Below are 15,893 nucleotides of genomic sequence, written 5' to 3'. Positions count from 1 at the left end.
TCTGCTTATAGTTGAAAGAGGGTAGAATCTGAAACTCATCATAGCATTTACTCTAGGTGTAAGTTCTCTTCCTGGAAATAACAATTTTCTACAGTAACAGCAGTGAAAAATTAATTAGTAAAGTTTAAAGGTAGAGTAAAGAGAATGGGTCTAGGCAATCTTCAAGAAGTTTCACGAGGAAAAAAAGAGAAAAGGAAAAAGAGGCCATGTGGAAAATTACAGTGAAGTGTTTTAATTTTTTCCTTTTTAGTATATAAGAAAAATATCTTATTTCCCCCTGTGATGGCTAATCTTACTTGTCAGATTCACTAGATTAAGAAGTATATCTGAAGGTCTAGACAAGCATCATGTCTATATATTCTTGATAATGTGTCTAGAGGAGATTTTTATGTGGTTGTATAGACTTAGAGAAGATCCTCACTCAATATGAAGGGGCAGTATTGAATCACCTGGAGATCTATACAAAACACAAATTGAAGACCATCGTATTTACTAGCATGCCTGTTTCTAAGGCTTTTGGACTTGTACTGAGCCAGAATTCTGGCGTTCTTGGGCCTCCAGTTTGCAGAGGGCTTCTTGTGGGGCTGCAGAATTTCCATCACTAATCATTCATCTGTTTATCCCTTGTTGATTTATCTGTTAACTGTAGGTCTGTCATCTATCTATCTGTTATCAGTCAGTCATTCTATCTACCATTTATTTAATTTATCTACTTTATCATATATATTAGGTATCTACCATATGTCATCTATTCATATATCATCTATCAATTATCTACCAATAAATATACCATAAATATACCATACATTTATCAAATTTATTATGTCTAACAATACTCAATCTGCCATTTATCTATCTACCTATCTATCATCTATCTATCTATCTATCTATCTATCTATCTATCTATCTAAGTATTATCTATTATCCATCACCTATATATCTATCATCTATCTAGAAATGTATCTATTTATTATATATCTATATATAATCTATCATATTTATCTCATTTATGTCTCTACCATCCATGACAAAAATATCCATTATCTATGAACACATTGCTAGCTGTCTACTTATTCTCTATATATCTATTATTTAATCTATAATATCCATCATCAATCTACCTATCCTCTATAGATTTACTACCAACTATATCTTTACTCACCTGTCTACCTCTATACATTAATTCATTCTGTTTCTAATACTTTTCTAATACTTTCTTTAAAAATCTTCCTCCATTATAACCAGTACGTACTTTGCAAAACTTAGTGAGCTGATTATTTGTTCCAAGTAAAAACATCAAAGTATGAACCCATGCAAACTGATACCTTATACATTTCAGAATGGCCAATTAACATAATTTTAATTTATTTTTCATTTATTTATTTATTTTGTGTTTGTGTGTGTGTGTGTGTGAGTATGTGTGTGTGTGTGTGTTCAAGCAGAGGAAGGGATTTTTGGATGCCACATTATACACAGGGAAGCCATAGGACAACTTATGCTAGTAGGTTTTCTCCTTCCACTATGTAGGTCCTGGTGATTGAACTCATGTCGTTAAATTTGGTGGCATACACCTTTCCCTATTAAGCCATCTCAGCACATTGTTATCAGTATTTTTGTTATGAAAAGAATTAAAAATAAAACATCTCTGGTTGTATTTCCTAACCTTGAAATTATAGAATAATATTGACAGACAGTATTTCTATATGAGTATCATCAACTCAGAACCTGATCACCTTTAGTTTCAAAGTCTATATTCCTCACAGAAACTCATAGAACCTTTGAATATATGATTGGTTCCAATGGGAATAAGAAGGGAATGATAAATTTGATGCGATTTATATATTACTCTTACAATTGACATAAAATAAATATTTTTATTCTGTCAAATAAGATTTCTTTCAAGAACCTTGAGTGGCTATTAAGACAAATCTCAATAATTGATTACCCTTGCTCTCCCTTAACTACAGCTACAGTTTTCAACTTTATGAAGGTCTGGAGATGCTTGTTAAACAGACATTGAGAAGGCAACTCAGGAGCTGCTAATTAGTAACAAATGAATTATTTATGGATGCTTACAATATTATTTAAATAATCTTTAAGTTAGCAATGTGGTATAATTAAATTTTAACTGGATGCAGTCATGGTTTTGAGATTTAATGGAGATTTTTATATTATACTTTGTAAATAGAGAAATAACTTTTCACTGATTTTTTTGCTTTTGTATTTTATGATACTTTTATAAAGTAGCTATATGTTTTCTAACACATGTAATGAAACTATGAATATTTAGGTGTACATGCTTTGATTTCCAAAAAAAAAAACGTAAGTTACATAATCATATAGTAGGTTTGTTTGCATAATGTGAGTTAGGTGCCAAAAAACAGGGCTTTTTTCTTCTTTTCTTAAAATTTTAAATATTTTTAAACACATACAAAAGAAAACATTTTAAAATTAAAACTCATGAAAAGTCAGATTTAAATGGAGCAATCTAAAAGAAGTAAGATTATGGGTGCATATATAGCTAATTTGAAATGGCAGAATCAATTCATGCATGTCTCAGAAATGGCATCCTTTTTCAGAAAACACATTGTTTAAATTATCTTGACATCATAAGCTATCATTAATTCTTAAGAGCCATTGTAGTAAACATCTTGTTTACTACATCTGCTGCTTATTATTTTATTTATTTTTATTTTTAATCTGTTGTCTTTGCTTGAATCAATCAAACTGTGATATTAAAACTTATTTCCAATATATCATTTTTGAAAACCTCACTCCAGTATCCAGGCACTCAGTATAGTAACTGCTGGTCTCAGCTTTTCTTCAATAATCTTGTTCTTCCATCTTTTAAATGATCTATACTCTCTTCACATTAGTGAGTGTGCCCAGCCACCTGGTTACAAATTCTAATTCATATTTGTCTCCTCAAACAATATTGTTGCTATTAGTTTCCTGCTCATGGTTGTGCCATTCCTTTTCTGCTACCTATTGCAGACGGATGGAGGCCCTGTGCATGCTGCCTGACTTTCTGTGGGTTCATTTGTATGTTTTCATGTTGATTTTTAGGACCTTGTTTTTTGGTATGTGCCATCCCTTCCGGCTCTTACACCCTTTCTGCCTCCTCTATCATGGGTTACCTGAGCCCTGAAGGGAGGGAATTGATGGAGACCTCCCTTTTACAGGTGAGTGTTCCAAGGTCTCTCATTCTCTTCGTAATGTCTGGCTATGGATTTCCGTATTTACCCCTGATCTCCTGCAGAAGGAATGTTCTCGGATAATGGGTGAGCAAAGCACTGCTTGTATTTATGAGCTATATGTCAATAAAGCAGGGGTATTTTCAACAAACACTCACCAAGTTATAGAGAATACACCAAGCATATAAATATGCAAAGTGTCCTCCTTCATTTTCCACTACCACACTGTAGTTTTGTCAAAATAGAATTGATCTTGCATCTGGCATTCAATGCAGATAAAACAGAATTTACTTGCCCTTTACAAAAGAAATGATGAGATTCAGTCAACCAAGGACCCACAACAAAGAGAAGAAGGAAGTTCCGAGGCTCTCCTTAAATGAACAAAGGGCTGTTGGTGATCAGGATGAAGGCTGCAATATGTGCATGGTACATGGGACTTGAAAGAGTGGAACACAAAGGGTAATTGTGCTCCCATTTCTTTGTTCATGCTTTCTTCATTTAAAAGCCTGTAGACACTGCCTTCAATTGAAACATGCCGCTATTGATTCAAAACATTTAAATTTTAGCTTATTTTACATTTATGGGTAAAGTAACATGACAACATAATTCAATGAAAAAGAAAGTCGTTTAAATCTGTTTTTTTCAATCTCAGTATAATTGATTTGTAAAACTAATGTCTAATATTCATAAATAGATATGTCCTTGTAACTATACAGATACACACATAATCAAGTGTATATATTAATGTTTAATTATTAAAATACTATTTAAATATATATCAATAATCATTAATTCTTCTCTCTATGTAAGTGTAGGTATATTTTTCAGAAAAATACTTGGCACAGGTCATACCTTTTTCAGGGTATACATTATTATTTTCCACAAAGCTTCTAAAATGAAAATTTACTAGTGTGACTCTCTTAACAATCTGGTATAAACATGTGCCTACCTCAGTGTCGTTTTCATCGCAATTTTTTCTCCTGGGAAGAGGGCCATAAAAATGGGCAAGCCTCCATGTGTATTTGCTCTGTTTCACTGAAGAGTTCCCATTAATTCAGTCTGCTCTGTTTCAGGGCATAAGACAGATATAATTATACATATTTTTATTCAGAGCACAGAATGCCCTAATTAGGAGAATAGACACACAAATGCAACTGGTTTATCAACTATGCATCAAACTATCTTTTCCAGTTCTTGTTTTGGTCAAAAATGAGTTTGTTCTGTTTCCAGTGCACTGGCCTCCAAATACAGGAACTTTTTCTTTACCATTAGTTAGAGTTTTTTTACCATTAGTTAGAGGTCTAAGAACTTACTTATTCTCTCTGGGCCTGTGGATTGTGGCATAATTATCCTTTACTTACGGGCTAATGTCCACTTATAAGTAAGTACATATCATGTTTGATTTTCTGGGTCTGAGTTGCCTCAAAGAGCTCTTGTAATGGAGGGTGAGGCCGACACAAATGGTTCTCCCTGGGAAGGGGAAGGGGAAATAGAATAGACTATGCAGGCAGACCTGAGGTGGGTGAAGATGGGAACATTCAGAATCAGTTTGGGAAAGGAGGAGTGGAACAAGAGAGCATAGGGAGAGACTACTGGAAATGGAGGGCACTTAGGGGTCCATGGGAAACAGTACAGGCTAAGTATTAAGAACAGTGAAGGAAAGAGTACTAGGAGCTTGAGGAAACCTGGGACAACCAAATGTGAGGATGGTTCCTTGTAATTTCAGTACTTGGTGCAGCTCTTTCCTAGCACAACAAAACTCTCAGAGAAAAAGGAGGTTAAGGGAAAGTTTCTTATGAATAATAATTTTCCTTGGGTTATTTTGCTTGGTAATTTCAATTTTTGTACCCTGAGTGATCTTAATGCCATATACCCATCTAAAAATACATTCTTTCTATAATTAATTTTTATTTTAAAACTTTCATGTAATATATTTTTATCATATTCTCTTTTTAGAGAAAAATATGCTAAGGTTTTAAAAGCACTAATTATATAAGAAGTACAAATGATTTTAATGTGAGCTAAAAACAAATAGTTAACTTTTGATAGATTGTGTTAATTTGTTTTCATAATGAATAGGACACATAATCAAAGGCCATTCACTTTGTGAGCAGCAGACATCTATTTATCACCATTTTGGAAGTCTGAGATTAGGATGGCAATATGGGAGTGATAAAGTTGAAAACCCCTTCTTTAAAATAAATTACATTAATGTATTTATGCATGTATGTGTGTTTGTATGAGTGTATGAATGTATGTATGTATGATATGTGCCTGGAAAATAAGCACCCTCATAATATTTGCCAAGTATGTATCATATTTTTTAAGGGTTTTACCTTTATGACTTTATCTGGTTTTTTTTATCTCTCATGTCTTTTTTTTTTTTTTTTTTGGTTTTTTGAGACAGGGTTTCTCTGTGTAGCTTTGTGCTGTGCCTTTCCTGGAACTCACTCTGTAGCCCAGGCTGGCCTCAAACTCACAGAAATTCGCCTGGCACTACCTCCTGAGTGCTGGCATTAAAGGCATGTGCCACCACCGCCTGGCTATATCTCTCATGTCTTAATAGGAACAGGAACAGAATAAGAGGTAGAGTTTTAAGTTATGGATTTATTTTTTAGAAATAATGCAATAATCCATAGAATATCTATCTATGATAGTTTTATTGGATAAAAGTAAACAGGTATATATATGAAGTTTCTTTAATCCTTCAAAGCATATCTTTGAACAGTCAAATTAATTGTAATACTAAGTAAACATTTTTGTAAAAAAGAAAAAAGACAAATAGTTACTTTAAAAACAAAACTTGCCGGTGGTGGTATAATCCCAGCACTCGTGAGGCAGAGGCAGGCAGATCTCTGTGAGTTCGAGGCCAGCCTGGTCTACAAAGCAAGTTCCAGAAAAGGCACAAGGCTACACAGAGAAACACTGTCTCGAAAAACCAAACCAAAACAAACAAACAAAAAACTTACATTATAGGAAAATAATTTTCCATGTGCATGTAGACAATATAGTTATAGTGAAATTTTGGAAATTTGTATTTCCTTTTTAAAAAATTAATCAAATAAATACTCAAAGACTGGCTTCATTGAATGTAGAGTGTCAAGGGTATTATACCTTCTGCTTTCTGGTCTGCTTTGATCAATTAATGGTTCTGTCAGTTTAATAAGGTTAACCTAATATTTTTCTTAGACAACTAAAGCCCACACAGTTACAAAGACTCATATTAAGAGAGTACCAACTTTTTAGTCTAAAGATTCATGTCATATGTGATAAGGATAAAAAGTTAGAGAGCTCTATTCAGCTTTCCTAGGACCTGGGGAAGAAAGAAATTGCCACTCATTCAAAAAATATCCTCTGCATTCTAGCACAGGTATGAATATGTCTGAGATTTTATGTCACAATATAGAGAGGGCACATTCACTACTGCATCAGTCTTTGATGCTCACTTACTTATATCAAAGCTTACTTCTGTAAATATTTACTTTATTTGTAATTTTGTATCTGTGTGTGTCTCCATGAGTGTGCACATGTTGCTACAGCTGCCTTCAGAGACCAGAGGGACTGGGGATCCTGGAGCTGGAGTTAAAAATGTTGGTGAGCTGCCTGATGTGAGTGCTCAGAAGCAAAGGAAGGTCCTCTACAATAATAGTGCACATTCTGAAATGCTGAGTTTTCTCTCAAGCTCATCATTGCTTCATTTTTCATCAGAAAATTCTCCACTATGATGTATAAATATATACAAAATATACTTTGATGACTTGAACAAGATTGTTTTGAAAAAAAATTAAAGAAATCTTAATGAAAAAATTACTGTTGATTGGGGACCTGATGAACAAGTGTAGATTAAAAATGTTGGAAATAAGAGGACAGCTTTCTTGAGAAAGAAATCATCAACATAAATCCATATGTAACCTAGAACTATGGATGGGAGAAAAACTCAAAGGTACTTAAGGACCAGATGTTAGAAGATGATACAGGAATGTTTTAAGCTTGTTTAGGATGTTTCTTTAACACGAATGAACATAATCTATATCATCAATCCAAAAGTGAGGCAAGCTCTGAGTTGGAAAATGAAGACTAAGGAGAGAGTTTTTGAAAAAATTGAGGACACAGCTTTTTTTATTTTATTTTATTTTTTTTTTTTTTTTGGTAAGTAACCCTTGAAACTCTCTGGTTTGAACTTCTTGCATTTTTCTGGTAATGAATCTAGAGGCTTTCTATGGAACCAGATTCCCAGATGGTATCTTATGGTCAAAGTCTTAATGTAGCATTAGTAGACAGCAAAATTTTCCTTAGCAGCAACAGACTGATGTATATTTTCTTAAAGACAATTATGAATAGCCTATGCCTGAATGTGTGGGAAAATTTAGACAGTCTTTCTTCCTTTCTGGTTTGGAGTGGAATGGCCAAGAGCCAGGAGATCATTGTAGTCTTTAAGAGGCCAACTTTAATCTTGCACAAGACATTTAGTGGGAATTTGGGGTAAATTGAGTATGCAAATTAAGTATCTAAGAGATTTTTATGAGATAATGTTATATCCTGAGGATGAACATGATATCCAGCCAATGGGCAAACAATGGAAATGTAGTTGGAGGAAATGTTTAAATTATGATCCTGGGCATAATTGTAATTGTTTTCTGTATGTATGTGCACTCATAAACTTATGTGCAAACACATCATAGCATTTAAGAGCTAATGGGTAGTATTTTTAACAGAATTTGATGTTCAAAACTAAAATGTGACTTGAGGGTATGAAATACAAATAAAGCATTTAATTAGTCTGATAATTTTAGCATAAGTAGTGAGATTCCTCCAGATAATTTTCTTCATTATTGTAAAATAGCACTTACGGTACTTATTGGATGTGTTTCCTCAGTTGCTTAAGACTTCCCTGCACATCAGGATTCTCTCTCTTTCTCTCTCTTTCTCTCTCTCTCTCTCTCTCTCTCTCTCTCTCTCTCTCTCTCTCTCTCTCTCTCTCTTCACTCGAACATCAATCCAGAGAAAGTTGAACAAACAAAAGCCATCGCTGAGTTCTGACATGTGTGGTATTTTTACATGATCAAACAGTCTTGTTCTTGACCACGTCCAGTAATTCTCTGACCACTTCTATGTTAAATAAGCTAAATATTTCAGATTTTAGAAACAAAAAACCCAACAAATTAAAGCACTAGGTAACTTAAACTTAATATTAGTTTCATACTCTTCTTGGCTATTCTAAGGACAGACTGATCTAAATTCTAGTCACCATAATATTGCCTGACAGAGACAGTATTGAAATAGATTCTTACTTTAAAAAAAAACATAGAAAAAAGTTTAAAGTTCATATGAGGAAAGGTAGACAGAAATAGAGAGTGAGAGAGAGAGAAAAAGAGAGAGAGAGAGAGAGAGAGAGAGAGAGAGAGAGAGAGAAATCAAAGCAAATATTGATCCATAATAACAATGCTGGAAGTATTATTCTACCAAATTTGAAAATATACTACAAAGCTCTAGTATTTCAAACAGCATTGGAATAGAATTTGAAAAGGTTGTGTGTGTGTGTGTGTGTGTGTGTGTGTGTGTGTGTGTGTGTGTGTGTGTGGTGCAGTGTGGTGTATGGTCTTTAGAAATCTGGATGTTGGTGGTTGGGGATTTAGCTCAGTGGTAGAGTTCTTGCCTAGCAAGCACAAGGCCCTGGGTTCTATCCTCAGCTTCAGGAAAAAAAGAAAAAAAGAAATCAGGATATCAACCTTATCCACATGCAGAAGAATAAAAACTGACCTTATATCACATTATATTAAAACTCAATTGATTAATTAAGTGGTTAAGCAATAGATTAAAATACAAATTGTCTGAGGAAAATCCAGGAGGTTTTCTTGAAACTATTTGAAAGAGACCACTTTAGATGTTAAAATGTAGAATCAGTTGTATATATTATTTATCAACAAGCAAATATTTGAACATTGTGAATCTTGAAGTCAAAGACATGAAATAAAATGAGGATAAATAGATCATATACATAATCTAGAATTATAATTTTATCTCATGATTGAAATATGTTTAAAGCATAGAAATTAATGCTTCCTAAAAGTTAGTTGAACAGATGAATGCTAAAACACATGTAGCATCCAGGAACTTTGATTCCACAGTTGTGTTTTAGTCCATTGTCAGCTTCTAATGCAGATATGAGGTAGACATAAGCAAATTTCACTAACAGTAACCTTTGAAGATGAGAAACAGTACTTTGGGTCTCAAGGCTATTATTTCTTCTATCTACTACAGTCAATTGGAAGTGGCATGTATGTACGAACTGGATAATTGCATTTCTTATATTTTTGGTTGTGAGCCTAGCCTTTAACGGCTGAGCTATCCCTCCAGCCCAGGATAATTGCATTTCTGATCTCTGATTACCAAAGCCAGGGATGGAGTTGCTGCTTTGCTAAGGCCATATCTATAATGAAATCGCTAATTGAATCAATTGCATATACTTATTTTCTTCATGTACAAAACCAACATTTAGCCACTTCTAACGACACTTACACATTCTGAAAAAATAAAAATGTGGTAAAGATTTAACACTTTAAACAACTAAGTACAATTATCTTGCAGTGTATGATAGAGGAAATTGCTACTCACATTCTTCAAAGAAACACCTGCATTTGTTTAGTGTTAATTAGTACAATTTCTTTTAGAAACTTTGCAACAAGATTTCAAAGTATTTTTCTTAAGTAGTGAGTTATGCTTACCATACACATTTCTCAAAATGTGATGAGACAAGAAAATGGGTGCAAGTGTCTCAGAAGGGAAGTAATTTTAGGAAACTCATGAGAACATCAAAGAGGAGGAGCAAGTAGAAAACATGTAAAGTAAATCAAAAGTTAATGCTTAGAAACTTATCACTACAAAGCTGTGGGATTTAACTCTGCTAGAAATCTCCAGGGAGATAGTGAAAACATGCCTTGATAACAACCAACCAAAGGATGATGTGTCAGAATGTTTATCTGGGATTCTTGCCCCTCATTGGCCCTCTTATAAGCATTAATTCTTCCACCATCAGAATGTCTTATGTCACTGAGTAAATTCTGATGTCATCAGAAAAATAGTGTGCATAAGAAGCATCTGAGATACTCTGATACTAGAACAGAAGACAAAGCATCCCAAACAACTCTCCTCAAGCCATATTCCTGAGGGTGAGTACAGAAGTATACTGAGGAAAATAGAGTAAAGTTTGAGTTGTGCCTGATACAACCAGCATCCCTTCTCTCTACATTGGATCTCCAGTCACATTCCTACATTCCAAATGTTCTTGTTTCCTTTCTGGTGCTTCCATAGAACATTCTGACCAGAAGTAACTTACAGGAGAAAAAAAATTGGCTTGCAGGTCTCAATCCATCTTTGACAGAAGGAGAAGAAAATTCAGGTAGAAAGTATGGAGGACATTATGTGTTTCCTCATTCTCAGGCTTTTGCTTATCTGGCATTCTTACATGCTGAGGGCCACAAGCTCAGGGAATAGGAACAGACACAACTGGCTGAGCCCTCTACATTGATTAGCAATCAAGACAATTTCATATATGTATGCATAGACCAATCATGTCTGGGAAATCCCTCACTGGAGGAATGACTCCTGGCTATCTCTTTAGTTGAGAGTTAAGGCATCAGTCATCCAATTTCCAACTTTTAAATTTTCTTTTTCTCTCACTTTTTTTGTTGTTTTTGTTTGTTGTTATTATCAGATTTCCTGGGTGGCCACAGCAAACGGCAGGATAAGGGAAAATTTAGATGAATGATCCCTCTTTTATTCAGTTGTCAGAAAGAAAGAGGGGGGCGGAGGGACAGAGGGAGGGAGGGAGGAAGGGAGGAAGGAATGAAGCAAACTATAGGAAAATGGGTGCATATAGCGATCACTATACTGAACAAAGTAAGAAAGAAGTAGAAGATAATTATGGCATGATTCCTCTGTATCAGAATCTAGCTTTAAAAACAAAACAGAAATTTGCAAAGGGGAGTGTTTGTAGAGGAAAAAAATTAATGGGAAATAAAGAGAGGAAAAGAGAGGGTAATTAATGAGGACAATGAATGTGATTAAAATAGTTGACAGAAAAAAGCACCTGATAGTCTATGCTTTCTGACTATCTGCATTGTGTGTGTGCTGGTACCTACATGTATTCACATACCATACTCACACACATACATCAAACATGCAAAAAGGTTATCTCGTTACTATTATGTAACTGTTTAGTAAATTTCACTGTTGTCAACAGATGAGTAAAAGATCTATCTTACACCTGAGAATGAGGAAAACTTACACCAATATCTCTAGGAGACTTCAACAAAACTTTGATGTATTATCAGACAGTCTGACTACCTTCAGGATGATTCAAGGTGCGTGCGCGCACACACACACACACACACACACACACACACACACACACACACACACACAAACACCTTAATTCCAGCAAGGGTCAGAGTACAGATGAAGACAGTTACAACAGAAAAACAAAATGATTAATGTCCTCTTGTATCTCATGTCCAACCCAATTTAATATTAAAACCTGTGATGATGCTCTCTGTGCATTTCAGCATGAGTATCTATACCCAACACTGCCAGCAATATATGTATTTCTTAACTAATCTACACCATGACATCCTAAAGACTCTAATGCTCAAATGTGTTCAGAGGTTTTTTTTGCTTTGTATAAGACACCTTAGTATTGGTTTTTTTTTCATTTGTTTGTTTTCTGTTTTGTTTGCATGTGTGTATCTATTTATAGGTTGGTTGGTTTGTTAGTTTGTAAAAATCTTATCAATAGTTTTAACTATTCTTTGAAGAATGTGTTGCTACTCCTGCATATTCTGAATTTAACATCATTTAAAATGTAGCATCATTACTTTGTGGCCTCAAGAGATGACTAAATAGTTAGGAGTGCTTGCTGCTCTTCCAAAGGACTGGAGTTTGATTCCCAGAAACAACATAGGGAAAAATGTCAAACCCACAACCATGTCTTACTCCAACTTCAGGGGGCCCAGTGCCCTTTTTGGCCTCCCCAGGCACCTATGCACAAGTATGCATACCCACCCACAGGCACACACACACAGAGACAATAATCATAATAATGATGATAATAATAACAAATATGACTTTGTATAAATATTAGAAATTCATCAATATTCTAGATTTTGCAATTTGGTGGAACATAAGTATTAAAATGTTGTTCAATGGTTTCCTGGGTTTCAATGTTTTCTGTTGAAATGTTCCCTTTAGACATATATCATGTTTTTGACCTGAGTCATTCATTCTTTTAAAGAACCAAATATTTAATTACTTGACTTCATGTAACTCTATGTATTGTTTATTTTCATTTCATTGCTTTGAGCTCTGATTTTTATTATTTTTTCCTTCTATGGATTTTGATACGTATAATTAAATTTTTCTAATATCTTGTATTAGAAAATGTATCCTTATTTTATTTTGATAATTCTGAGCTTTTTTTTTTCATGTTGCTTTTAAAACACTGGCACATCCCTCTTAAGAATTCTCAATTGTTCCAGGTTTCAGGTAGCACCAATAAATATATATTTTCAAGCTAACCTATTAATCCTTCAAAAAACTATTTGATATATGTTTTCAGATATTCCCTGCTGTCTTGTACACCTCTGTTTTCACAGGCACACTAGGGTTGCCTTCTTGGCAGGACCCAAGGGTTTTTCAGTAAAACTTGCACAGAATTTCATAGCAACTTTCTTTGTATCTGAACTGTTATTTATAAAATCTTACCTGGTGGCAAAAGATGTGACTTGGAGATTAAATTAAGTATGCTTCCTGATCTTCTAGAGGATGTGAGGTCTATTCCTTATTCCTAAATTGGGTGGTCCTCAACCACTTGTAATCCCAGCTCCAGTGGATCTGATACCTTCTTTTGTACTTGATGGACATGTATCCATTCAAGGCAAATAAACACTTAAAAATTTTACAAATAATTGCAATATATGTCATATTAACTGTTACTTATAAGTGCAAGGAACTAACAAATGCATAATTTATTTTCTATTCAATTATAATCTGCAAAATGACAAGATCTACAATATTTGGTTACTTTGCTATATTTTTGATGTCTGTAATAAAGAAAGGATTGACATCTCACATATCAAGAGGCAAACTAATTTAAAGATTTAAGGAAAATAAAATGCAGATGTGGTGATATTGTGTTGCCCAATATTTTGTGCACCCTAATAAACTTATCTGGGGTCAGAAAACAGAACAGCCACTGAATTAGTCATAGGCCAGAAAATGGTGGCACACACGCCTTTAATCCTAGCATTCTGGAGGTCGACATGCATCTGGATCTCTGGAGTCCAAAGCCACACTGGATATAGCCAGGCATGATGACACATACCTTTTATCCCAGGAAGTGACGGTAGGAAGCAGCAGAAAGGCATGAGGACCAGAAACAAGATTCCTTTCAAGCTTTTAGCTTTTTAGCAGCAGTTCAGCTGAGATCCATTCGAATGAGGACACAGAGACATCCAGTTTGAGGAAAACAAGATCAGCTGAGGAATTGGCAAGGTGAGATTAGCTGTGGCTTGTTCTGTTTCTTTGATCTTCAGCATTCACCCCAATACCTGGCCCTGGATTTGATTTTGTTTATGAGACCTTCTAGCAATTCATGTTGCATACAGACAACAATACAAACTTATGAACTAAATTTATATGTTACAGCATGAGGGCAGTACTTCCCAGACATTTCAAAATGACTTGTTTTTGCTGACGGGCTGTTAGCTCTCAGTTTTCAGAAGACAAGGTTCTTTTTAGATAAATGGTATGTGGCGCTAATTGGTGGCCTATCACTATACTTGGCAACAAAAAAAAAATGTTTACTATAGAGAACATAGGTACAGAAAAAATTGAAGAGACACATGTCCAATGTGACATAAATATGTCAAGTTAAATATAGGGGCCAACTAAGCATAAAAAAAAAAAAAAGAAGAAAGCCATTTCCAAGTTAAAATGCATGACTTTGTAGACACGTTTAGCAAGCAGTTTTTCTTATTTGTTCTGCTACTAAATCTGGGGGAAAGGATCTCATTTGGGATGAGGATAAATTCTTCCTACTTCTCAGTATTCACTAAACTTGAAGCTCTGCATCCATCTATTTATGAGGCTGGCCCTAAGGGACCACAAGTGAAAGAACAAGGAAAAGTAATTTGTCACCTACTACGCTGATCACCATGGACTATTGACTCCCTCATTATCTCTCCATGCAAGTTATACACGTGCTCAGATGAATGCATTTGTCACAGGACCCTGTGGGGAGCACAACAGTCGTTCTATTGGATTTTGAAATTTCTCAGGCCCTTAATTACACTTAAAACAATCTACAGTTATTAATCTCCCTCTTTCTTTCCTGAAGGTTCTACCCAGTATGAGGCTGTGCTTGCTTTAAGAAGATAACACTTTTGTGAGGATGAAATGTACACCATTTTCTAATCAAGAAAGAGGAGTCACAATCTACCAAGTCCATATAAAACAAGTACTTCCAGTACTTTCTTTTTTCTCTCCTTGCTCTAAGGTCTTTGTACTTATTTTAATCATGAGTTTGTATACTTTATTATAATTATTTCACACCAGTATAGCAGACAACATACACAAAGTGAGTTATTTATTAGATCTTTATTTTTTTTCTCTGAGACATGGTCTCACTATGTAGCTTGTGTTGTCCTGGAACACACTGTGTAGACCAAGATATCCTTGGACTCACAAAGATCTGTTTGCATCTGCTTCCCAAGTGTTGGGATTAAAGGCATGCTAATCAATACCCAGCCTGATCAATTTGTTCTCATGATTGCTCTTTTACACAATGTTAATATTCATAAGAAATTTATAAGCTCATTGAAAGATTGTGTTTAGCTACTTTGGTTGCCCTGAATATACTGGCTATTACCTACTTCTGTCTCTAGTTTCCAAGGGTAGCAGAGAATGGAGTGTGCAAGAGAGAAGAATCAGGACTAGGATGCTATGGTGGATTTCTAGCACTTTATTTGTTAAAATGGACCCACCATGTACACACATAACTAAGGATCACTGCTTCTTTGAGGTCTATCTAGAAGAGTATAAGGGTATACAAGCAGAGAGAACCAGTAATGTCATGTTGGAATAAAAGTCTATGCATGTAACTGGTGGAAGTTAGCCATCCTGAGAGATCATAATATCATCTGAAAAAAGTGGGTAAGTATATAAGAATCGAATCCATAATCATAAATTGAATAACAAAGATGAGAAAAAAGTTTTAGTTTGGTAAAAATCCATTCGACTTAGTGGAGTAATGAACATTTTGGTAAAAGATCCTGATTCCAAGTTATGAACTGCCTCCTTAAGAAATTCTTCAAGGCAGCTAAAGTTTATGAGTGGGTAAACATGCATGCCCACAAGCCTGGAAACCTGAGGTCTATTTGAATACGTAGAAGGTAGGAAGAGAAAACATACCTGCCCACTTCTCCTTTTCCTCACTAAGAGTTGAGGCTTAGGCAATGCCTTGTAGCACACAATAAAAGTGTCTAAGAAGCTAAACCTCCATAGACAGCAAATCATTGTTCTCCTTGATATTAGTAATTTACATCTTCAGAACTGTAAGAGACCTAGGTATTTGGTTTTGACCCACCAAGTTCATAGTGTTTTGTAATATCATACTGAAAAATGTAAAGAAATTGGGCTTGGGAG

The sequence above is a fragment of the Peromyscus californicus genome, unplaced genomic scaffold (genome assembly GCF_007827085.1).
Source record: "Peromyscus californicus insignis strain IS unplaced genomic scaffold, ASM782708v3 Scaffold_6__1_contigs__length_162567912, whole genome shotgun sequence".
NCBI lineage: Eukaryota > Metazoa > Chordata > Mammalia > Rodentia > Cricetidae > Peromyscus > Peromyscus californicus.
This window is presented reverse-complemented; position numbering follows the sequence as displayed.